At 31.8% G+C, this 27,839-nt stretch overlaps 1 protein-coding gene across 1 annotated transcript in view; it reads right to left on the reverse strand.

Moving 5' to 3' along the window:
• Positions 1–27,839, reverse strand: part of LOC126966870 (homeotic protein antennapedia-like) — a 254,008-nt gene that overhangs the window by 225,518 nt on the left and 651 nt on the right. The gene's annotated exons all lie outside the window — the stretch shown is intronic.

Genomic DNA, 27,839 nt, shown 5'->3' on the forward strand with positions numbered 1-27,839 from the left:
TGGTCATATGAGACAGTCGGCCGTGGCCTGCGGAATCTTTATATAACCCTTATGACAAACCGAAAACTGTTTCACTTTTATATATTTCAACGACCTGTCTGGATGACCTATGATACCAGCTGGAGCTGTGACATTGCCTCCGCTGTCAGATAAGCTGATACATCTTTTTGCCACATAATTCAACGCTTGTCAGTCATAAACTCCGGAAAAACTTTTTTATGGAAAAGGAGGGCAAATGACCGTACGGGTCACCTTGAGTATAGTGATCACCAACGCCTACACTCTTTTGCAACACCAGAGGAATAACAGGAGCATTGCTGGCGTTTGAGGAAGGTGTACGCAGTTTTTTTTCTAAAGTACCCATGTGGTATCGTCCCGGAAAAACCGCAAAAGGAAGCTCATTCCACAGCTTTGTTGTACGTGGAAGAAAGTTCTATGAAAACCGCACCGTGGGGGAACGCCACAAATCCAGATGGTGCATCTCCGACGCCAACGTCGCAGACCACCAGCAACCCGCCGCGTTTGGCACTACAAGTCAGCAGATTGGGATAGGATGCGTTCCTTTTTTGCATCCTACCCTTGGGGCAAAGTTTCCTATCGGATGATGCTAGTGCCTGCGCCGTTGCAGTAGCCGATGTGATAGTACAGGGCATGGATATTTTTATACCAAGCTCTGTAGTACCGATCGGTGGCAGATAACAGCCCTGGTTCGATGCGTCAGTTAAAGCAGCATCTGACTGCAAAAAAGGGGTATCGAACTTGGGTTGCGGCGCTGAGCACAAAGGATCCGAATTGCAAAGTTCTTAAGAGTTCAAAATCCAAGTTTGCGCGTTTACCACTAAAAAAATTCCATTTGTCGTATCACCGCTCTTCGACAACACTTCCCTTAAAGCCTCGCCTAGTATCGGAATACTGGGTCTCGAAATCTCGAGCGATTGCCAATTTCGTGGCCATCTGGAAAGCCAAATTGGCTTCTAAGAAGCTGGGCGTCATTGATAGAGCACGGCAATACTTCAAGCCGGGCCATATTCTAGCGCTCTCCAAAGCGCAGGTCCGGCCACACATGGAGTTTTGCTGTCATCTCTGGTCTGGCTCACCCCAGTATCAGCTCGATCCATTTGACCGCGTGCTACGCAGCAGCAGCTCGAATTGTCGGGGACTTAGTGCTCTGTGTGTGGTGGGGATGTCCTAAATATAGTGAAATGAAACTGTTGAACAGTAGTCTTATTTGAGTAACTAACAGGCTTATTTTGACCAGTTGCTTATGTGTACCATATGGTAGCATAATATATTAATGATATAAAAAATTTATAAATTTTGTTAAAATACAATATCTTCCTTCAATTGCTCCTTTAATTATGCATGAAACTTTCTTCTAAATCAAGTAGAGGAGATAGTGTGGGTGGCAGAAATCAAGTAAGAAATAAAAATAAATATAGTGCCTAATATCGAATGTTAGATATTGATATGAATATATATTCGTCAAACTATTTTTATACTGTGACATTTATTATCCGAACGAACACACTCAATAGCTTTATTGAATATATTCTCATGCTAATATAATCATTCAATATATTTTATCAGTTCTTGTTTATGTCATTATTTCAGCTATATCAAGTGTCAACTCTATGAAGAAGTAGTTTGATAGTCACATGCCCATATAACTTCGACCTAAAAGTTAAGACTAAACCAGCATGTGTTCTGTCCACAAAAGGATTAAATTCAGGGTAAATGGATCCACGATCGTTAATGATAGATAAGTAGTATGTAGTTCGCATTTGTGTGAGCAGGATAGATAGTCCACGAGTGACAGGGACGGCTAGTAACAGGTCAAGGACCGATATTCTTTGCTGCGTGATGCAATTAGTATCAAAAGAAGATTTTAAAAATGAATACCTTGTTAAAAATTTAAGACCATAACTCACGTCATATCGTCCTGGAATAACCTTTGAATCTAAAAGCATATAAAAAAAAACAATTTTAATATCCTTGGAGAGAATGTTATTAACGTATAAAACGTCATTGCTGACACGAGTAGAGATGTGCGTATTTACTCGATTAAATAAAGATCTCGCTAATCGATTCATTTCTCAGACATCGATTTATCACGTGTCTTTGTTTTCAATGGCTACAATCCAAATTATCTGTTGAATTCATTACACAGCTATTCACTTGAACGTAGTAGAGGCGTTGAATGTTTATGAAAAGTAATTTATTGCCGCAGAAGAATCTCCACTGGCCATAACCTTGATCTTTAATTATCTTTGAGCTGTTTCATTAGACGCGATGGATTTAAAAACACTAACTGACAAAATAATTACTTAACAGCTTATTATATTCTGCACAGTTCATTAAGTTAAGTATTAGTGTTAGTTATAGAAATTCCATTCGTTTATTATATGCTATTAAAATTTTGACAAGGTAGTTAGTTGAAAGGTCTGCGTGCTTGACATCTAGTTAATGAGGAAAATGTTTGATTCCACTGGAGTGTGAAGTTAAAAACATGCTCTGTAAACTGTGAATAAACTGTTAAAAAAAATGTGATAAAAACCTCTATAAATATGTTATTCTTCTGTAAGTGTGTTGACAGTTCCTCCTAAACGGCTGGACCGATTTGAAAGATTTTTTGTGTGTGGACGGATTTGAGGACGTTTTAAATTCACAATTGAACTGCTTCCTAAACGACTGGACTGATTTTGATGATATTTTTGAGTGTTTCAGTGAATTTGAGAATGAGTCCATATATAATTCTCCTACCCATATTGTGTATGTTCGTGAACTCCTCCTAACGAGTGGACCTATTTTTCAAATTTAAGACGTGTATACAGGACAACGTCTGTCGGGTCCGCTTGTATAAATATATATATAGTAATATGGAGGCTACAAAGTCTTGCTTATTTCAGCCCCAGGTTGTAAATTTTCCTTTTATAGGTTGGTACCTAGTTTCTCTGTTTATCTGTTATTAATTAATAAATTTCTATAGTGCAACGAATCAGCTTCACAAATACGTCCCTTGAAAAGCAAATTAAATTTTATGGCTCTAGATTTTGAATCTTCCCAAATACTCAAAATTAATTAACCAATTAGATTTACATTGCATTATTATTAATGGGATTTCTTAGCATCAATTGAGCCTCTAATCCAAAAAAATACGGAATATAATTTTATCAGTATCAGGAATGTTTCAGAAAACTACTATGGAACTCGGTGACTATTGAGTAAGTATTAAGTCTATAAATTTAATTTAATTAAATGTTACCAACAATTAATAATTTCAATTAATACTTAAAATTGTTCAGAGCTTAAAAGGCGATGATTATGAACATAATATGCAATTTAGTTAATATTTGTTACTAAAAACTAATTAAAACTTTCCTACAGTTCTATACACGCATTTTAAAATAGCTCTCATCGTACCTAATCTTTACCTGCGATGAATATTCGACACTTTGGCGAAGAACGTGGCCGGATATTCGGGTCAATCACTATTCCTGGCATGTCTATTATCTATTCGATTACAATTATTGTTTTGATATAATGAAGTCCATAATTTTTTCAAGCAATAAATACGCAACAAATCATCAACATCATAGGAAACAACAGCAGTCAAATATAAACGAATTCTGAGCATTGTCAGAACGTAATTTATAATTTCGTGAAGAGGATTGTTAAATCACTTGTATAAACATACAGTAAATAACAGTATATCTGCACAATATTACACGTATTACTAATTAAAATGCTTGGCGTTAATCCATCTAAAAATATGCTTAACGTTCGCCAACCAATGCAAAGGCCGCTAGCCGTTGGAGAAGTAATAAATTAGCGGAAAGCTACGCTCTAGGATTTCCCCCGGGTTTATTCTCACTCAAGAGCGCTACACCTAATCCAGAAAGCCTTATTATGCTACCATTAATGCAGCGCTCAGGACTGCTTGAAATTTTCTCAAGAGTAAACGCTTTAGTTTACTCGTTTTTGTTTTGGATCAAAGCGCTTTTGTTAATAAAGCGATGCGCACATAAATAAGATATAGGTAGGTTATATCTATGGACATTGTTAACATATTTAATTAACGGAAGCAAGAAGTAACTGTAAGAATAGTAAAAAACAGAATACATGTCATTGTGTATAAGCTACTGCATTAGTTCAATAAATATTAATGTGTTTTGACGTGGTTAGGCCTAATGCAGCGACTGCATTATCAACATACGCCGACATTTGTCCGTTATTACAAGTTCTTCCAAGTACCCGCTTACCAATTTCTCCAATTTAAATTGTCTATGAGTGCCGCTCGACTGAAGTCAACCGGCGCATTCTTTGCTTATCGTCGACGCGGACGCAACCGTGCGATAAGGACAACAATATGAATATAATAAAGAAGAAAAAAGACAACGGGATCACACAACGGGTGTTCGTTTTTTAAATAATCGAGCTCGGAATGAAGATAGGCAGTGGACAATTCCAAACATTTTATCATGCTGCCAACCCTAGCGCGAGCAGCGGCCATTTAATTTGTTTCCTTGTGAGTCACGTTTGAAGTTAATTTCGACTAAATGTCGCGATAATTGCTTGGAGTGATCTTTTCATTCTTCCTTATTCACATTGCAAATAATATGTATATAACACCTGTATTTGTTCTCCCTGGGTGGGTTGAAGTTACGGATCCTTTCCTAAAAGTTCTTTTAGCCTTGGTACTCAAGACCTAACCATTTTCATCATCGATATGATCGTAGAATGTATAATTTTGTTGACCGTTCCCCATACTTCCATCCAAATTTGCTCTCTAATGTGCGCAGTCGATACAAACATCACCTATGCTTGACTAAACTACCTTTTTTATGGAAATAAGGGACAAGACGAGCTGGACGTTCAAATGATGGTAATTGATACGCCCTGCCCATCACAATGCAGTGCCGCTCGGGATTCTTGAAAAACCCAAAAATTCTGAGTAGCACTATAATTGCGCTAGTCACCTTTTGCCCAGTAATTTCACTAGCTACTGGCGCCCTTCAGACCGAAACACGATAATGCTTACACATTACTGCTTCACGGTAGAAATAGGTGCCGTTGTGGTACCCATAATCTAGCCGACAACCTGTGCAAAGGAGCCTCCCACTGGTCAAAGCCTGAAGTAACTACCTAAGCCACTTATTGGTCGTGGCAGTCACGCGTGGATGTAACCATCACTATGTTTTGTGTGTGCATTGGCCGCCTGTACTAGTAACTATGTGGCAACATTATTAGTGAATCGTTTAGTTTATTTTCTATGCACCAGTCTATCTCGAAGCAGGAGACATCTTTTATCGCGGATTGCGCTTCTGTTTTCCTTTTGGCCGTCTGTTCTACGCGGCCATATTGCGCTCGTAAATTATTGCGGGAGAGATTTGTTTCCATAGTTCTGCGGCCGCTATACATCAGCGTTCGCCGGATGTTACTTTATGTTGACACGCGCTTTGTGTTTGGCGATTTTGTGCCTGTCAAATGTGACACATGTGATGTTTTGTGTTATATACTAGCGATATAAAATGTTTACGCACATAGAATTAAGAATAAAATATAACGTTCGTGCGGTCGTTACATTTTTATGTAGGTATGGTAAAGAGAATTTTTAAGCAAAGCAATTAAGTTGGGAATTATTTTATTATTTGAGCACTTTTTCATCGAAGTGATAAAATGCACGTTTGGTTATGAAATTTCTGATTTTTATCACAACGAAATCTGAAATAGTAAAAAATTGCCATTATTTCGTGCTGTTTCTAACCCAAGAATTTTTATTAACTGTAGATGGCACATTTAGTAGAACCGTTGATTCTCAACCAAGTGATCACAATTCTAACACGAGTTTTCAGTTTTTGAATTCACATGTACTAAATGACGTAATTTCCGAGAGAAATTAAAAAAAGAGGAAGAAAAAAAAGCACCAAATGCTACGGTATGTATCCTACGGTTTACGGTAGTATGGGCCGCGGTGATTACCACCAGGTTATCCGAATGATTGCTCGCTCTCCTCTTCTATAAAAAAAATATCTACTTCATAGTATGATCTTATGAAGTTCTAAACAAAAACCCCAAAAATTGTTTTATTCTATTCATATGGGCCTAAAAGATATTTCAACCTAAGTATATTGCAGAACTCCATTATTATTTAAAATATATTAAATTGGCTAGTAACAAATTCGCTTTGTCTCGTATTTCTTCTGTAAACATCAGAAAGTATTTTCATCTTCTGAAATGTATTGATAGCTTGTATTTCTCTAAGAACTTGTCACCTTTTAGTTAAAGCCCTCACTCCAAATACTCATACATCTATAGAGTGGATATTTCAAGCTTTTTAAAAAAATAGATTTCTGACTAAATATGTTCAATTAGATGGGATAGTGACATTTTTATATGGATATTAATGATAAAAATAAATTTATTTACTAATATTTATTAGTTCTTTAAAAATCGCATTTAAAAGGTTGAAGAGTCAGTAGTCATAGGTAGAGTAATAGTAAAGTTAGTAGGTATCGCTGGAATGAGGCACTTAGTAATTATTTGTCAAACTTTGGCATGGTTGGAATTAAATATATTATACAACTTAAGCAGAAGAGTTCACAAAAATAGAATGTTGTTCTCATGAATATAATAATCATTAATAACCGAGATAGAATGAGTAATAGATCGCATTTTAATTAATTAATTTGCAAGTCTTCATATATTATTTCTTAACATATGACTATTTATTACATACATTGTATTATAATTTAAATCTAAATTAATTTACAATCATAATTAAGAAGTCTAACTTCATTGTTACTTTAGTAGTGAAATAATGAGCGAATAATACAATTTGGCAGCTCTATATAGTTCCATTGAGTTGGTACGTAATGTTTTACGGTATGGGTCGAGACAATAATGGCTTGCTCATAACATTACTCGTCCTCAGACCCCGTACCACGAAGACGGTACTGTTCCAACGAATTTGAACAGGCTTACAATTGCTTTGCAGAATAGCGATAGCTTTGCATATGATATATCCACTTTATAGCTTTCCGCTTTCATGGTAAAGGTCAGAGTGTCTTTTTAAAATCTGTTTTATTTTAATAGTTATACCCTAAACTAAATGTTGTGATCCTTATATAATTATGTGGGTATATATTTTTTTTATCATTATGTTATCAACGGTCGAGTATCGGTCTCAATGGATAGTATTTCATAAACTCTTGAAAAGAACTGTCCTTCCATAAACGAGACGACAAAATTTTGGAAAAATAAGTTTATTTCAAAATTAGAGGTCATTTCTTGCAATCTAATTTCCTGACCTTTATATTAATTAATAGTATCTCGTCACTTCGTAGGAATTTATCTATACTAACATTATAAAGCTGCAGTGTTTGTTTGTTTGTTTGAACGCGCTAATCTCTGGTACTACTGGTCCGATTTGAATGATTCTTTCAGTGTTGGGTAGTCCATTTATCGAGGAAGGCTATAGGCTATGTTTTTTTTTTTCAAAATTAGGGATCCGTAATATAATTGCTATTTTGTAACACAAGGTGTAAAATCGAAATCCTATTTTTGCGTGCGCTGCAAAAACTATTGACAATAGAACAAAATGATGTACAGGCTATAATATAGGCAATATTTTATTACTTATAAAACTATCGCGTGAATTATACTTTATATGGCAAAACAACGTTTGCCGGGTCAGCTAGTTAGTTATATATCTCTACCATTTCAATAATGATTGACATACCTTTAAGAAATTGAAAGAAGAAAAACAAGCTTTGAGTGCATATTTCAATGTTAAATTAAAAACGCGCGAACACCTACATCAGAAGAATAAATTTTTAACAAGTAAATACCGCACAGTTTACACAAATGTATTTTTTACTTACTCAATGCCAATTGATTGTCAAATCGATCGTATAAATTTAAAGGCAATTACAGTACTTAAGCATTCTGTAGGCAGACTAAAATTTACATAGAATAAGATGCGCCCGCGCTTCTAATTAGGCTTTAATGCATACATCAACGCAGGCTATATGTCAGACGCTATGTGACTTGCAACGATGATGGACGTGCTTTCAGTAATTTTAAGGGTCCAAAACCCGAGGGTCACCAACGGGCACTCTTTTACTATCACAATGTTAACACTAGGAACAAACCCATGATCCCAGAAATTGTACAAAACAAATGTGTTTCCAAATTCAAAAGAAGGTTTTTTTCTATAAGTATATTCTATTCACCCCGCGGGACCAATGGATTTTTCTGGAATAAAATGTAGCCTATGTCCTTTCCCAAGCTCTAGTCTATAGCTGTACCAAATTTTATGAAAACCGGTTCTGTAGCTCCGGCTTAAAAACGTAACAAACAAACTTACATTGACATTTATAATATTAGTAGGGATTATAGAAGTAAAATAATCCTCATACCACAAATATTCCAGCTTTTGCTTATAAACTACAATTGCTTATTATAGTCTTTTATACGGAATTATTTAAGTGTATTCTTTGAAATCTAGCTAAAAACTAAACAGCTAAAGAAAAGACGTTGATTGGTTTCTTTTGCAATGAGGCTGAACAGTAACACAAATGATTGATAGTTAAAAGGCGGCCGATCAGAAATTAAAAAACAATGCAATTTGATCAAGACTCTTCGATCTGTCTATTATAAAAACAATACCTTATATGTAATTCAATATTGCGAATAATTTTAAATATAAATTCGATCATTTTAATAATTGAATTATAAGTATGATTTTTCTTTAATACTTCTTTTAGTAGACATAATAATATTGATTTTTGCGATACTATGTTACTGGCAGTGATATTGACAATAATTATTTTTTATGGAACACCTCATTTCACATGATAGTTAGAAGGAGGTGATCGCTGTTGGTAGGCACCCCCACAAAATGGACTGACGATCTGGTCAAGATCGCCGGAATACGTTATGAGGGCAGTGCAGGACCAATCATCGTGGAAATCTTTGGGGGAGGCCCTTGTCCAGCTGTGGACGTTTTCCGGCTGATGATAATGATGACTATGATGAATCACCCTATTCCAAATGTTCTTGCTATTCTAAAGGAATCGCACGTTAAGACTGCTCGTTTTTGGAACCTCATTTAAGAGTTTGGTTGTACTTTTATGAAAAATTTGAAAAGCACACTCAGGTTCGCCACACCTCCAGATAGTCAGAATAATATTTAAATCTGTGGCTTGTGGATTTGGATCACTACCTCTTAAATATCAGACAGTTAAATGATGCCTCTACGGAACGCAAAGCCATAGAGTCAAAACAAGTATACCTACCTACTGACTTCCTAAGAATTCGAGTAGCTCTACGCTTTAAATAATATAAACTGCTTAGATACGTCAAAAATTGAGGTTGACAGTTAACCTCTATTTTGAGCAATGCACGTATTAGAAGACGTAGCTTGTTACGCACGCTAAAGTAATAAAACTGGCCTGTTTTCATCGGTTGTCTAGCAATAAGCGGCTCTATACACGTATGAATTATCTAACATAAACTCTATATTTAACTTAATCGTCCTTGTGTAAGAAGGTGAGAAATTCTTAGACCTTTTATGCCTAACCGAAAAATCCATAACACATATTTGAAGGGAATTTAACCATTAGTAGGCTCTGCTTGTCAAATTTCATTCTGTCGGAGAAACTGACTAACATATACAAATATACCATACTTGAGAAGAACGTGCACAAGAAGTTTGCATTACATAAAATGTTTCACCCTCATCATCATCAGCCGGAAGACGTCCACTGCTGGGCAAAGGCCTCCACCAAAGATCTCCACAACAATCATACGGGTTCGCAATTCAAGGATCTTACTGCCCCAACGGCCATATAATAGAGCTATGAAATATGAAATGTTTATTTTGTGAAAATCCATAGTGTATTTAGAGTGAATAAATTTAAAACTCTCCTAGCAACAGAATAGCAATTCTGGCAACAATCTTTGGCGTCCACATAAATCTTCCCATCACATAGGACCACCTAATTAATTACACCGCCGGCTAAAATTGTTCACGCCAGTCTACACATAAGCCCCGCTACATAGTATATTAATGCCTCATAAAGCTCTAATGAGATTGTATCACAATTATGTATATTGTATATCCACTTACTATTATGCCTGAACTTGAATATAATTTTGGTGCTTGTGATAATTTAGTGATAATTTTTAGGCTTACGTCAAACGTAGTAAGCATATAACTTAGAGAATATAGTCGAAATACATTTATTGCCTATTAATGCCAATTACATAAAATATTACAACAACACTTGGTAAGCCTCATGTGTTTACTTTAGTTTGTAAATGGGGCTCTGACATGGAGAGAAGAACCGATAAGAAACTGCCAGCCAATTTTTTACATCATAGTAACAAAATTGCTTAGTCTACGTAATATGGAAGTTTCATGTCGCCATCCAAAATTGTTTTCAATTAATTTCGGTATTTTAATTACGTTTTATGGAATGGTGAAAAAAATTTGTTTTTAATATACCCACTTGAATAGTTTTATCGCTTCTATAACACAAAGCACCACCTTATATAATTACGCTCTAGGTATATGTATACTATTACCGGCTACTAAGTTAGTGATACAATCATGAAACAATGGGCCCATACAGAATTCAAAAGCAACCAAATACTATATTATAGTTTTCTAACAGCTGTAAAAAATAACATTTTTATATTTTTAGCATAGCTTTAATATATATTTACCTGATTAATAGAATTGAAGTATCTGCTTCAATTTATTATGTATCTGCATATTTATATGAAAATAGCAGCTTTTTACTTAATATTTACATTAATTTTAGAGTTTTTTTTAATTCATGCCCATCCGTCAATCTATTTGTTATACTTATAGCGTTGGTTATAAAGAGTATCTAAGGCTGTTTTTACAAAATAATTAGTGAACATAGTCCAATTTATGGTCGGATAGCCACCAGTAGTAAACAACAAATAAATAAGTTTACATAAATACGCATAAGTGCCTATCATTTCATTAAAATATAATCTGTATATCCCAAAAACCAAATTTATTTAAATATATAAATAGAACAACAAATTCTTTACACAAGTAATCGCAAGCGAAGTCAACTCCATAACTGTTTAACGAAAGTCCGTATCGAAGCTAAAGAAATGTAATTTAATCGTTGATAACAGTATAGATAACAATCACAGCGCAAAGTTAATAGCTGGCTATTCCATTATATTAATAATTAATCAGCATGAGCAGTTTGAACCCCGTACGAGAATATCCGCACCTTGTTCAAGCAAAAACTTGAAACAATTATAGTGACGCAGCTTACTAACCTAACAACACATTATCTGCTACTTTAAAATACACCCTAGACAGTACAACAGAGAGTTCAAATTAGATCGTGATGTACTGATAGACACGTGCAAAATATGCCATTCCCTAGCAGGTTTCTTCGTTGAGTTGCATTTTCATAGAATTGCAGCAGTTTTTCCAACACCTTTCAACGTGTTGCGAATTCTAGAGAGTGATGTATAACTTTTTAATTGGACTTGGTATTTCATATTGTTATTTCACTGTTATGGAAACATTCGAAGTTATTGTCTAATCTTATCTTGAATTTTACGGTGTTGTAAAGATAACATACCTTTTCATATATGTAATTGATTTAAACACGAACTTTATTCAAGGATTTTTGTTGTTGTAATGGAATATTCCGATGTTTTAATCGAGGCAAGTCCATAAATAGATAATAATGGAACTATCTAGAGAAACTTGTTCTTAATTTTATGATCTGCAGTTTTTCTGGGTCTATTTTTTCAAGGAGTGAGATCAAAAAATTTACTGCTATTAGATAATATAATGTGTTAGTCAAAGGTGATGCTGTTATAATATAGATTATATATTTTGAATAGTATTTTTTTAACTTATTCGTGGCAATCATTGATTGCTATATTGCCTAGTCGCCCTGTGTTCATAACGCTCCTAGCTGCATCGGATATTAAGAATCACAAAAATCGTATAATTATAATGTAGTAGTTGCTCATAAAATTGTACTCCGTTTATTTTTTGGACCAAATCAGATCTGTCTTTTACACTTTTTTAAAATACCTCTTTTTTACAAATACGAGGCCATCCACTTCTCTTTGTACGCTCCAGATATCTCATAATAACATCACGGGACTAAAATCCAAAAAGAACAGAAGAAAAAGGGGTACTTTATGTAACAACGAACTATACCGCAGCACATAAAGATATACGGCGTAACATACCGCGATATGAATCACATTGCACGTGCTCAACTTGAAATTGACTAACGACATAAAATGAAATGCGTCATATTATGCCTTTTTTGTACAAAATACAAACATAATTTATTACTCATTTAGAAATCAGGACCTTGAACTTTATGAAATTTGACAACAATAACAGTTTCTGGATAGAAAATAGAAATAATCTTACATATAATCAAAACAAATAGAACAATTTAAAAATGAATTGCAAAATACATTAACGTTATTGCTAGAAATGTGTCTTAGAAAGCTTCAAAATTTTCATCGACATTCAGTAAAGTTTTCCGCAAATGGAATAAAGTATGGACATAAATAAATGGAGGTTTTGCAGAGAGAGGGCTGTACGAGTAAGTAGATGAATACTACATACAGTTACGTCTACTGAATTAAACTTAGTCTAGTTTTATTCAGATTGAATCTATTTGAAAAACAGACCAATATATTTATTATATTGTATGTGTTAGCGAAATAACAATAACATATAGTTCATACCTACCTATAGTCTTTTATTTATCCGATGTTATATTTACCTTTACAAAGGAATTTTGTTGAGGAATCTATCAGTAAATTTAATTATAATATTAACTGTTAATTCACTTAATTCTTGTGAGTTAAATTTGATACAACAGTTATTCCAAAACTATTCTTGTGATCTAGACTAGTAAATAAACTTGAGTACTTTTACCAAGACTTTGATAGATCTGGACATGTTAAAAGCTGGTTGAATATGAAATCGTCAAAAAAAATGGAACTTTAATATATATTTCTCCTTTTTGCGGTCTTAGAAAAATCAGAGAGACTCATAAATAGGTATTAGAGACCCGTCCATAACTTATTAAATATTAAGACATAATGTTACTGAAGCTTTTTTTTTAAATAGCAGCATTTTAGAACATCTATAAATTTTTTTATATAAAAAAATTAACACGTTGTTTGTGCGCGATGAATTCTTAAACTACTGGACCGATTTTAATCAAATTGTGATTGGTTCAATTTCACACAGTGAGAGTTTGAACCAAATTGAGAGATAGGATAGATTTTATTTCGATTCGTGATAATTTTTAATGTAAATTTTATTTCTGTATGAATGATTCTAAGAGATGAATTTTTGAAGCATAGTTTGACAGTTTTTATATAACATTATTTAATTACAAAAACTAAAGAATTATTGTAATGATAGAACTTCTAAAACTTTTATAATTAATAAAAAAGATTTTAAATTTGGTATGCTACCAATTTTTTATATTATATAATATTAATTTGTGTTTTTATTGCAAGACGCATTCATTGAAATTGATCTGGTATTGATACCTACTACATAGAAAATATGTGATGCACAGAAAGGGCACAACAACATTTTATGTCAACAAAATCATACTTAAAAAATATTTTATTTATTTATCTAATATTATAATCAAAATTATACCTATCACAATTAATCTGTTTAAAAAAAATTGGTTAGAACACAAAAGCATTACTCAACTAAAACTTATTTTAAGGTATCTTTTAAAAACAGAAGGCTTTTTTTATACGCTTTATATTAGCTTCACCTGTATGTTTGCATGTATGTTTGTAACCGACTTCTTTGGGCGCGATTTTGACCCACTTTAAACGGCTAGATTTCGTTCAAACTTTGTAGATTTATCGAGGACCGATGACATTACACTAATTTGATAAAATTATTAAATTTTTCAATTTTTAAGATATTATTAAAATAATAATTCTTCTACAACCCAAGCTTTTTTTTACAATAAAATATATTTTTTTTACACTATTTTCAATTTAAATTTATTTTCTATTTTTTAGTTGAATTTTATATAAAGCGTGCTTTTTAGTTTTTTTTAACTATTATTTATTGTACATAAGAAAGTATACTTTGAATGTTGACTCTTAAATTCTACAGTTCAGACTAAATACTCATTCTAATAAGCGTCATGAATTTAGCTTGAGGGAAGTTTTAACTTAACTAACTTAACTATGCGGTTGCACTAAGTCTAACGAACAGATTCAATTATATAAGCTAGATCTTATACTGCTGACGTCTTACGAATAGTACATATACTTGCATATTTCATTTACCTACAATTAGAAATTATTTTTATGTTTACTTACATAAAGATATTTATAAGTATTTTCATTAGTTGCCTTTTATAAGTTAACCAAAATTAATCTTTTATTTTTAAAGTTCCTTAAGTATTTGGTGTGAATTACGTTATTCAAAAGAATTGTTAAAAAACGTTTGTGTGGTAAAGGTTACTATAACATAAATGACTTTCTTAATGATACCACAGATTGGGAATGGAGCAACCGCCCTCTGGCTATTAAATAATAAGTTTAATTGTACAATGTTACTTTGTTACTTTGTAAGTGTTACTTTAAATGTAAAACATAATATATTTGATGAAAAAAAAAAGCCCGCAGAGTTTATTGCGCCTATTCTTCTCAGGCCTGAGGCATTCATTTTGGAATGGGTGGTAGTTTTTTGACTTTCAATAGGTGATTTCACATCCTATTTTGAATAAAAATATTTGAATTTGAATTTTGTACAGACCGGATAATACATTGTGTAACTAAAAGGTATGTTATAAACAATTTTATGTTATAAACAAACAATAATAACGGCATTTCCAAAGTGGCTGTTTTAGCGGCAGTATACGAACATACAAAAATTTTTGCCATTTGCGAGATACATGTCGCTAACGAAGTCTTACTAATTTTTTATAAGAAGAGGAGAGCAAAAAGCATTCATTTCACGAATTGCAATAATGTAGCAGCTGTACGCGCTTTTGATGAAGTTACTTATGTCGTATCTTCCTAGAAGCACTGCGCAAGGAAGCTCATACCATACTATGGTACTACATGGCAGAAAGTTCCTTAAAAACCGCACTGTAAAGGAACGCTATATATCGGCACACAATCAGATGGTGAAAGTAGAATTGGGTGGCAAGAATCAGCTCAAACATTTCTACAAAACATTCCCCATGATAAATGCGGTAGAAGACACGTAATGAATCGACGTATCTACGCAACACTGTGTGATTTAGACTCCCTATGCACTATTCCCGATGATTACTCTTCGGGTACGTAGCACTATAAGTAACTTAGGTATATAATAGCAGTGGGAGGCTCCTTTGCATAGGATGCCGGCTACATTATGGGTACCACAACGGCGCCTATTTCTACTTTGAAGCAGTAATGTGTAAACATTATCGTGCTTCGGTCAGAAGGGCGCTAGTAGCTAGTGAAATTACTGGGCAAATGAGACTTAACTTATGTCTCAAGGTGACGAGCGCAATTGTAGTGCCCTTCAGAATTTTTAGAATTTTCAACAATCAAATACCGTCAGCTGAACGTCCTGCTCGTCTCATCTCTTATTTTCATAAAAAAAAATACGTTTCGAATTCATTTAGTTCACTACAAACAAATATGTAAAAATAACCTCTGTAATAGTGAAACATGAATAATATATATTATTTACACTTGAAATACAACACGAACACGTCACTATTCAAATTAAAGCTCAACTGCAGTAGTTTTCACACAGTTTTCCGTGACATATTGCCATTTCCCACGGCACTGTTACAAAAGGGTATTTAAAAGTGAATTGAGGAATCCTTCGGTCACGTTCAGTCGTTTAGAGGTTACTAGGCCCGTTCAAGACCGGTTTGACACATGGCCGCGACCAACGACCACGTGCAGCCTCCACCATGTAGCCAGTTATGTGTAACTACGCGTAAACCGGAGATTAGTTTGTTGCTTAAAGAAAGCTGGTTATTAATTGCAACAAGTGTAGGGGTTTTAAGGTGATTTTAATGGAATTGGAAAACAAACGAGCATATATACAAATAGGATTACCATCTATCCGGATTAATCCGGAGATTTTGTCCGGCTCTCTAACTTGTATCGATTTTATTTTTAATTAGATGAAATATAGTTATAAAACCAAACATTAACTAATATCAAATTAGGCTGTAATGTTTACAAGAAACAAAATCTAAGCGAGATTAACGAAAAAGTCTAGACTTTATTATAATGTAATAATAAACCTTTCAAATTACTAAATGGTAACCTAATATACAAGGCACCAGATTGTAAATGATTATCTTATGACAATTGCTTCACAAGAGCATAGCTGGTATAACTTACATGAACGCGATTATTCATGAAAATCATTTAAGGCTTAGACTATGCGTTGCGACACACAAGTAGCTGCGAGTGATTTGAGCTGTAATTTTTTTCTATAATTCATTTACGTTGTTTTTTTTTAAATATGTTTGTTGCATCACTATACATATATAGTTTCAATATTTTATGTAGTCACTAAGCTGTAAATTTATAACTTAAAGAACCACTTCCTTTCATTACAACTCCTCTTTTCCCATGTATTGGTTTATGGTAAAATGTTCAACGTTGATATTTAAGAGTGTCAATTTTGACTTAATTTAATAATTAACTTATTTAAAAGATTGAGCTTTTTCATAAAAACTCAAACTCAAAAAAAGCGCATACACCTTCCTTAAAGGCCGGCAACGCTCTTGTGATTCCTCTGGTGTTGCAAGAGAATGTGGGCGGCGGTGATCACTTAACACCAGGTGACCCGTACGCTCGTTTGTCCTCCTATTCCATAAAAAAAAAATTATAAATGTGAGTATACCTGTCTGTCTGTATGTCAAATGAAATCAAATGAAAATCACTTCATTCTCGTAGGTCACGTAAATGAATGACAAAAAAAAATATTTTTTCTAATTGAATCTACCGCTGCTTCGTAAAGGGTTGGGCTAATGAGAAGAAGTAGCATGAACTATGTCAAAGCCAAATTACGCCACTGATTGGACGATATGGTCAACCCATCGTCTGAAATTATATTAGTATAAGTTTTGAATATGATTTGACTAGAATTCTACTTAAATAATGACGTATTGAACCTCTATACATTTCAAAGTACTAATGAAGAAATATGCCATGAAACAAAAGTTAAGACGTTACATTGTTTGAAGTACGAAGGGAGTAGCAACCAGCCACCGCTACCCAAAACTTTGTACATTATTCAAGCCGACGCGGCTCTTGAGTAATTTTGAAATATTACCACACCGCCGTACCAAAGCTTCGACAGTCTGCGAAATCTTTCATCAAACTTTTAAACTTTCAAATTCTAGCATTTTTTTTTTGAAGACATTTATTACATTTGTAAGTGATGCAAAACATTTTAAAACTATGCTATGAGATTTATTTATTTATTAAAATACAATGGAACATTACAGATTAAATCTAAAGCGTTACAAAGATACTATACTTAAGAAAGAAAACAATCTAAATTATAAAACTAGGTATCTTATTTTATAGAGCTTACAGGCATCATACTTTCAAATCTTTTCGTACATTCTTTGACCAAAGATCCCATCGAGCTGACAAATAAATTACATAGTGGTGCTACCTCAAGTATACTACAAGACAACGAAATGTTGATACATATATAAGATGAAAATATAACGAAAAATTTCGGTTTTCATAGAAGCCTGGATTATTTATAAGTAAAATCTTATTCAAAGATACGTTATAACCAGGTTTATAGTAAAATCATCAATTATATGTAATTATTGCATGTTGCACTAAGAAGAAGGACAAATGAAGAGGCTATTTCAGTAAAGATTGTGGTAAAATCATTTATTATATTATGAAGAAACACGATCTGAAATTTCCTTAGGAATAAGACAATTAACAATAATATCTTCATAGCCACAACAAGATTAAGCAATAAGGCAATACACCACATATAAAAAAATAAAACGTTTCATTCTAGAAAATAGAAATAAATAAACAACACGTTATTAAGAAATAAATTTTCAACGTCTCCAGTTAGATATATTAACGTTTTAGTATATTAATTTAAAATATCAACTTAAAAACAAAAATATAAGCATTCATGAGTATTAGTTTAAGTTATAAATTTCCAATAGCAATTACTTATCAATTGTAAGCGTGTTTAACAGCAGCATTAAACCATACGTGATACGGATGCTAATTTGTAAAATTGTAAACGTTCCAATAAATTTACTGACGTTAAAAAATTGCTTCTGTTACTCCATTACAATCTATTCTTAATGTCAGCACACAAAAGAAAACAGCGGCAATAAAACTCTTAAAAAACAAAAGAACTAAAATAATTTTCAGTTTGTACAAAAGCGTATTTTAAAACAAACGCATGTGTTTGAAAGTGACGCAAGACGTAACTGGAGTGAATTTAGCAAATGCACAAAAAATGTTTTCTTTCCTATTGTTATTTTAAACAGCAAAAAGATGCAAATACTCAACGCAGAACAGTTATGTTTATAAATTTCTTTGTAGGTCCGTTAGGTTTTAAAAAAATTCGGACAATAGAACAACAGTGACAAACGGCAAAGACCGTTAAGATAATATTGCACAAGTTTCTATGCAAAATAGACAAAAGGGACTATTCACCTGCTTAAATATGCAGGTAATCAATTATTATGGTAATTAACAATAAGCTTTAAACAGATAATATTTTTGAGAAGTGTGGCCAAAAACGTTCTATTTTACACCTTGTGGTTATTTATTACTTTATTTATGATCGTCTTTAACAAAAGTTCGTTTCCGTGTTCTTTATACCGCACTATCGGCTGACTTGAAAAATTTACGGCTTTTCTAACGTAAAAAGTGACGGTATCGGAGGATAATAGTTAAAAAACTAGCACATTTCGAACATTTTCAACATTCCAGCAGTAGGTAGGTGCACACTAAAATACACAATTGAAAACGAAATGATTTTTTGATATTTACGGCTATATTATATCAATCTGTTTTAAAATAATGCTGCGGCAAGCGACTAACAATATCTTTCTTTTTATATTAGCGGTTAAATTATGAAATTGCCGATTTGTACTGAAAAATTGATACGTTTTTTTTTAATTTAACATATTTATTTAATCATCTAATCTAACAGGAAGGTTATTAATGCTATTGCGATAGAACTCTCTTAATCGAGATTCGACAAACTGAAAGAATTTTGTACAGCCTCAGGAAGTATGAAGACTATAAATGAAGGTTCTATGTCAATTCGAAGTACCTATTACAGTAAAAAGGCAACATCATACTTTAACTTCTATTGTACGTTTGTCACTTATTTAAACACTTAATATTAGTTGATATCTATGCAATACAATAATATAATATTAATAATATTGTCATTATAGCCCCCCTATTATTTTAAATTGTTATTTTGCATGATCTGTGATTAAGAATGTTAATTTTTACACTACAAACAATATTTAAATAAATAATAATTATAAATTTGTGTGATATTAAAATTGTTGACGTTATACATACATAGGTAGTAAATGAATTATTAAATTATTAACATGTTTTATTATAATATCATTAAATTTTAATTTTATTAATATTAATGAAAGAGTTGTGAAATCCGACATGTTTCAATATAACAGTAGTGTGTTAGTACTTAGAGAACTCTATAACTTAATATTTTGCATGTCAATTGACGAAACATATATTATTAATAATATTATGTTAACATTGTAACTGCAATGTTTCTTGCAAATAAATTTTCATTTCATTTCAATATTATTTAAAAAAAAAATCAGAGCCTTTTTACAAAATTGCCATTACTGAAATAGCTAAACAAATAATTGAAAACCGAAAATCCAAAACCATAATTTAAAACAAAAAGTACGCTGTTGTTTATTTACTAAACTAACGATAACTAAACGCTACTCAACGCAAAACCAGCTATTAAACAGACGCTCTAAGTTTTATGACCGCTAATAGAGTTTATGACTTTTTTATTGACATTAATGTTCTCTTGATTCCAACGTTTACGACCAACTCATTCATTATCGAAGTGTGAGGTCGATCTCTTAAATCATACTGTACTATTACAGTATGATAGTTCGGTCTTATTTGTATTGTCTTTTGGGTGACGAAATTTCGTTTATATCTTTTGGAATGACTTTATCTTGTGGGTTTTGAATGAGACTTTTGTAGAGCGATTTATTTGCTTTTTTATTTATTTATTTATTTATAAGGAAAATCAACATCATGTTATTTTTAATAATCAATGAATCTTACTTTATAAAGGAACAAACACTGATACACATGACTATAAGAGTAATACATATCACTCAGTTTGGTAAGTTAGTAAAATTTAAATCAAAAACCATATAACTAAATAACAATATTTAAGGGTATAAGGTAACAAATGAACATTTTTTTTTTCATTTTAAAAGAAGTAAAAAATAATTAACTTAATATAAAATCAATAAAAGTGCTTTAACGACACGATCCCAGAAAATGTTCATAATAAATTTAGTACGAAATTCAAATGAAATGTTTAATAGTAAGAGAATGTAGTAAAGATTACTATAGCATAAATGATTTTTTATTGATACCAGTGATTTGGAATGAGGTGACCGCCTTCAGGCTATTTAAATTATTTATTTGAAGAAGAAAGAAGACCACAGAGTTTTTCTTGCGCCCGTTCTTTTCTCTGGTTAGTTTGTTTCTCTTAGTCCTATTTTGAATAAAAATATTTGAATTTGAACTAGACTGACTTATCACGCTCGGTTCTGTAGTGTTCGGGTAAAGTCCTACCGAGTCTATATGCGTGTATATATTAGCTTTATATATACTAGCTGACCCGGCAAACATTGTATTGCCATGCAATGTTTGCCGAAAAAGATTACTTGTTTTCATACGTTTAATCATGCCTTCAAGTTTTCACTTCAGTCGTATCTTTACGATTTCAATTGATGGTACTGGAAGTCATTCACCTGGTGGTTATTGCTCATTCATTACAGGGCTAATCGTAGTTCTAAAATCGAAATTCTGAGCAATTGATATAGATTCAAAATGGATTTAACGGGCAGAGGTGTTACAGCCGAGTAATCCGTTTTACTACCACTCTGTCAAGAGTTATTTATTTATATTTTTCACATATTCATTATTAGAAATAAGGTTAATTACAAACTTATTAGGTAGTATCTGTAACCTGGTTTATAAATATTATTATACATTTTTAAATTACATATTTTTAAAGTGCCAAGACCCATACAAAAGTTAAAAAAGGAAATATGTCAAGAGTGTTCAACTTAACGAAAGTTTTGCCAAAACAGATCTTTCTCTTTCTAATTATTAACAGTGAATTATAACGATACGACGGGAAGATGATTTCAATAAGATTGCTGGACTAACATGTAGGAGAATAACTTACGACAGGAAAATGTGGAAAGATCTGGAGGAGGCCTATGTTGGCGGACAAGGGAGCAATGATTAACATAAGATATAAGGGGAAATATTTAGTATATTATGTTGAAGCATAGCATAAAGGCTTCATTCATTTAGATGTCAAAATAACATTTTTTAGTAGATGTATCGATCAATAATTATAATGTTCCTTAATTTTTAGTCTTACTGTTCTAGCACATTTGCGAAAGAGTTAATTTGAAGGAATTATCGCCATCAACTTATACTATAAACAGTAATTTAGGGAACGCAAACAAAATCTTCGAGTTCGCTCGTCCCTAGATACCTACTACTAGTAGTAGAGAACGTAACTAAGAGCTACTATGAATAGTATTATAAAAAACATCAATTGATTTACAAAGACAATCCATATCGTAACAAGCGGGTCACCGTTGGGAATACAAAAGTGCATCCCACTTCTGCAATTTATTGCCTATCCGATAATTATGCGGATTTAAATCCAAGTGCTTACGGTCCAGTTTACGGTTCTTCACTATATCTATCGATACGCCGATTTAAGGCCTTACTGTTACGTAACAAGGTCCTGTTTTCATTGTTTTCCACTGACTCCGGTTAACAATTTGCTTATTCTCGTGCTACGATCGCTTTGAAGTGAGCACAATTTGTCTCCGGTGATGTATTCCAAGTAGATATGATCGGTGTGTACATTTTTCACAAACAGATGTCAGTTTTTGCGAGTACCGCGGGAGGTAAGTTGGCACCTGGCTCCTCAGAATGTTTGACGCTCAGCTTTTTGTACTAAGTGTAATTTAACCGGTGTCAACCGGATTATAAAAAGCTGTTTGCTATTTTCGGTAATTGACACCTATCAATTTTAATAACACAACGATGGAAGGGTTTTTATTTCTAACCGACTTGAAAATGGAGAAGGTTCTACAAGGTTCTTATGTTGTTGTTAGATGCTTCTTTATGCACGTTTGGCACTTTGGGTATCCCCATACCCAATAATCAGTTAAACCTCCTTTACGTCACGCTTAAAGACATTAAAGTATCTAAAGTACGCACATAACGTAGAGAGGACACCACAATTTTTTTTTGTATGATATTTAAGCATCAAAATTATAAGATTCTTATTTTCGTAATGGTAAGTTAATATAAATGATTGTTATTATTTATGTTAGAATTGTTTTATTAACTATGTTTTAAATTGCATGAAAATGCTGTTGAAAATCCATTTACTTAAATTCATATGTACCTTCTTTGAAATTATTTATTTATATAACCATAATAAAACCATGATTAGTATATTAAAACATTAATTAAATTTTATCCAATATATATACTTAATAAAATATTTGTTAAATATTAAAATATACTTCATGTATAAAAATTTGTAAAACTAAGCTCATCATAAAAATTTAAACTCACTTTCTCAGGGTTACATTTTATCCCTAAACATTTAGTATATTCTTAGGAAGCGCGATACGATTTTCGACGTGCAAATTCACGGGTAGAAAGCTATTAATTACTTAAATATAAAAAAAAAAAACAAAATTACTACACAAACACATCAACACTTACTTTAAGCATGTCCCAAAGAAAACTCGATAAATATACATGAATTTTAAACAAATCCAAGCAGATGTCTCAGCACGTATAGGGGATGGCAATGGACACTCCGCGGTAAAAAACCAAACATTACTGGAATCAGTCATTAACTTATTAAGATGATAATTTATTACTGCGCGGTAGACAATTTCACGATACCTTTGCATTACTTCGGCTTTTTGCTTGTGTGTGAGAGCAATGAATACTATCAATATGGCGCCCTATCCGCAGTATTGACGCGTCTTATAACCTAAACACATTGCAATACCACGATATTGTAAAATTACCAAAAATAATGTTTCATTAGTTAACATTACTGAATACTTTTATAAGAATAACAACAAAATAATGTCAAAATATACACCCACGAAATTATAGTTATTTACGGATTTCGTTCAATTCACAATGTTTATTACGACGTTATAATTCTGTTAGTTCCAGTACAAATTAACTGACTCAATATATTATCTCTTAACTGTGTTACGTAGACCTTCTTTTGGGTAGGTAATTAGCAACAAGAGGCGTAAATAGTACATGCCTGGGCAAAAGTACTAACTTACATATTACTACTGCCTCCAAGTTTTGTTCCAAAAAAAGAGTACAGTACCTTAATTTTCTGGGTAGATATATTATCGCGTTAGGCTACCCTATTAGGGAGTTTATAAATTTGCTCAATTCCTGCCAGTATTCTTATTTCTTGGCAGCATAGTATTTTTTTGGTAAAAGCATTTAATCATACATATAAAAAATATAGTTAAAAGCATTGTTAGGTTCGACATTATAACATTTTAAATACACGTACATGTGAGTTCTAGAGATTAAGTTTCATATTTTACTTCAACCATTTTTTTTATATGAATGCAACTTAATGACGGAGGAACGAACCACAAAGCTCTAAGTGGCACAAACCTATGAATGAGTTCAAGTGAACGGACCGACTGAACTTGATCGTTCTTTTTGTCCTAAATAACTATTTGCCGCGTTTGAATAGCCGCTCCTAGCTATAAACTACATTGGAAATGTAATCGACTCATATTATGTCCGTCAACTTGCGTACTTACGTCTTAAAATTATTATTTTATGATTTTTCGACATCAACACATATTTTTGTAACATATATAAAATTAAAGGTATTATAACAGTAAATAAATATTAAAATAATAATATATCGTCACTTTCTAGCCTTAATATTTACCAAATAAATCTTGACCCATGGAAATAAAAGAGTAATACTGTGCGTTACTAAGTCTTGTCAGTATAATTGCGTGTAACGATTTATCATAATACCAATTGATAATATATTATCATATTTAGTATTCTACTGTAATTAGGAATTGATATATAATATTTAATATGTTACTGTAATTATTGAGAATTGATTAAGCAAGTTTTAACCTACAAAAAATAAGCATATTATTAAAAAAAAAATACTTTTTAATTTGAGCTTAATAATTTCATTAATATCGATTAAATATAATTTGGTATGCTATGTCATATTGCAATCGGTATCTGACTACAGATTATAAAAAGTGGGTATAAAAAATTTAAAAAAAGAGGTTATTTGCAATAAGCTCAAAAACTAGAGCCGAAATATATAAAAAGAAATTAACTACATAACTTAACGAATTCAATTATTCATATTATTACAAAATATATACCTAGTTTCGAAATCTATTGGAATTGTAATAATATCTTTAATATAAAAAGGCTACTCAATCACTTTGCCACTATTTCTGTCGTGTAAAAGGCTCTATTTAATTAGAGAACGAAGTTCTTGTTCAGTTCGTAGCATCAGAGAAAAACTCACAACTCTATGTAGGGCATCATAGAATATGTTAGATAAGTGATAACCTGTGATCGGTGGCAAGTTCTGTTTTTATTGCATGTCTCATCACTTATGTCTATCTACTTAACATACCAATACGGATTTTTCATGACATAATGATATTAATGGTTAATGTTAAATTAATCTTAAATCAATTATTTATCGATATCAATAATTGCCTGCAATATCACAAGAGTGAGTTAAAATATTTTTAGTAGTATGCAACAAACCTAAAAAATTAAAAGCCAAATACAAATTGTATTTTTTATTAAGTATACGAAGATTACAAGTATACGAAAAGATAATAATCAAACTTTAACGGCCTTACAAATAAATTTGGTATAAATTTATACCTGAGGATAAGCCAAGAATATGCTAATGGCCTTACAAATAAAATTGGCATTAAGTTATAACTAATCAAAAACAAAGAATATGCAAAATGTTTACAATATCGTTGACAACACTGTCAATACAATGATAATTCTGAAGTTTTCCGAATGACAAGGAGCCTTGCAAATAAACGCGGAAAACGTTATACGTCCGAATATACCAATCGTAAGCAAAATGTCTATTTGAGAACATTTTGTGTTTTCTTGGTTTATGATTAGTTATAAATTAATGACAATTTTATTTGTAAGGCCGTAAATGTTTATCCATAGACATTTTGCTTATGATTGGTTTATTCGGGCGTATAACGTTTTCCGCATTTATTTCAAGTTGCCTGATGATGTGATATATTCAACATTTTGCATATTCTTGGCTTATTCGCAGTTATAACTTTATTCCAAGTTTGTTTATAAGGCAGTATATGTTTTTATAACATGTTATGACCAAACCACAAAATTAATGTCTTTGCACCTCTTTTTACTAGTAACACATCGCTCTCAGTGGAAGCACAAGTTAATTAAATTAAACGCATCGAAAAATTTTACCATAACTAAAAATTTATGGTATGACTTTTAATAGATTATTAAGGCGTCTTTTAATACATTATGAATTGATTTTTTAGATATATAGATAGAGTTAAAGCTGATGGTGTCCCACATTGTAATTAACACAGAGTTTAGCAAATGTTAATGTATAACCCATTACAGGTTAATAAAGGTAGCCATAGCTAACTTATTTAAATGTTAAGTTTATCAGTGGGGAACGAGTACGGAAAAATAGAAATTTATGTATTGGGTTTCAAATAAGTAATTATTTCTTATCTTTTAATTATTTTTAATGGCATAAGGAATAGATAGCCTTGTGTTTAACCAGCATTATACAGGTATGGTATTACATTACATGCTTAAACTGGGTGGGACATTTTCAATTTAGTTTTTTGTAATGTGTATCCGCATTTTCTAGGACAACCAATTGAATCGTTTTAGGCGTTCAAATGACAAGTTCACGCCGGCTAGTGATAAGACTTTAGGTAAAGACAAATAGATGTATTTTTCATTAGAAGTTAATATTTGGTTTTAAATGTTTTCATGGTGACTTTTTGACATACCTAATATTTTTTAAACTGTTCTCATAGATTCAACAAGATATATAATTAATATTTCACAAAAAATATTTTATATATTAACATCAAGATTTCCCATTTTATGATATTTTTATTTGTTAAAATTCATTTTATATATTTTTGGTATATTTTATACCTTGTACATATGTTTGCTATATTTCCCCCACGGAATCATTTTTATTTTATTTTATAGATCTTACGGTATATGTATATATTGAGATATTTATAGGACCAAAAATCGCCCTCAAATTTTACAAATTTCCTATTTTATTTATATATTTTCGACTCTCTCTTTATTAGTGGTAGAGCCTTTACTTGGACATAATTAATTTTTTGGTATTTTTATTGGAGGAGTTCTTTGAGATTATTAAAAGTATAACATAATACCTATATAAATCTAATTCCTATAGTATTTCAAGTGGAATTCATTCATTTCAGAAAGAATGCTTTTTATTAATTTTAATTTGGCATGTTTATATATCATTATATAGAGCAAGCATTATTTAGAATCTTTTAAATAATCCAACAAGATTTATTTCCTGTCGTTTTAATGGGGAAATTCTGTACTATCTACAAAACTTAAATAGGTACTAGATACTTAGTTGTAATAGCTATTTGTAAAACTAAACTTGTTGTAAAGTTAAATAATGGAATTCTACGTTTGTGTATGTAGATAAGTTTTTAAAACGAGTTTTTTCGAAAATAATAACGCTTTTTTGAAGCAATTTTTACATGAAAAATGAATTAAACTTATGTACCATTCTATATAATGCATTTTAGAGATTTTAAATATCAAGGTCAATGGTCATTATAATCAAGTAGTTGGTATGAAAATAAAATATTAAGTCCCATTACTCTTATTAAGGAAATATTTTAAATAGATAGGCTTAATACTATAGTTATGTAAAATTTTAGGTACATATTAAAATTTATACACCGACCTATTAATGAATTGATAATATTGAGAATATGAATGTATTGTGTTAATTAATATAGTATTAGTAAATAATATCTAAATACATATAGTATCTATAGTAACAATCTTTGGTTCAATTAAGTTTTGCCTTAATCAGTATTAGTAATTCATACCTCGTTTTTACACCAAATAAACGGGTCAAATATCTTACTTAAAACATCACTTACTTACTATGTAATTACTTAATTAATAATTAAGTTATAAATATAAAAAAGTAAGTTATGCCAGTTTTATGTAGATAGTATTTCTAAGAAAATTAACTGAACAATAACATTTTCCACTAATTTTTATTTCATTATTAACATTCACAATATTGACTCTACATAAATACAATGTCAAAATAGAAATTTACTGTATTTTTGGTAGGTAGAGTTAACCTAACCATGTGCTAGAATTAACTTTGA

Source organism: Leptidea sinapis, chromosome 11, assembly GCF_905404315.1.
Source record: "Leptidea sinapis chromosome 11, ilLepSina1.1, whole genome shotgun sequence".
NCBI lineage: Eukaryota > Metazoa > Arthropoda > Insecta > Lepidoptera > Pieridae > Leptidea > Leptidea sinapis.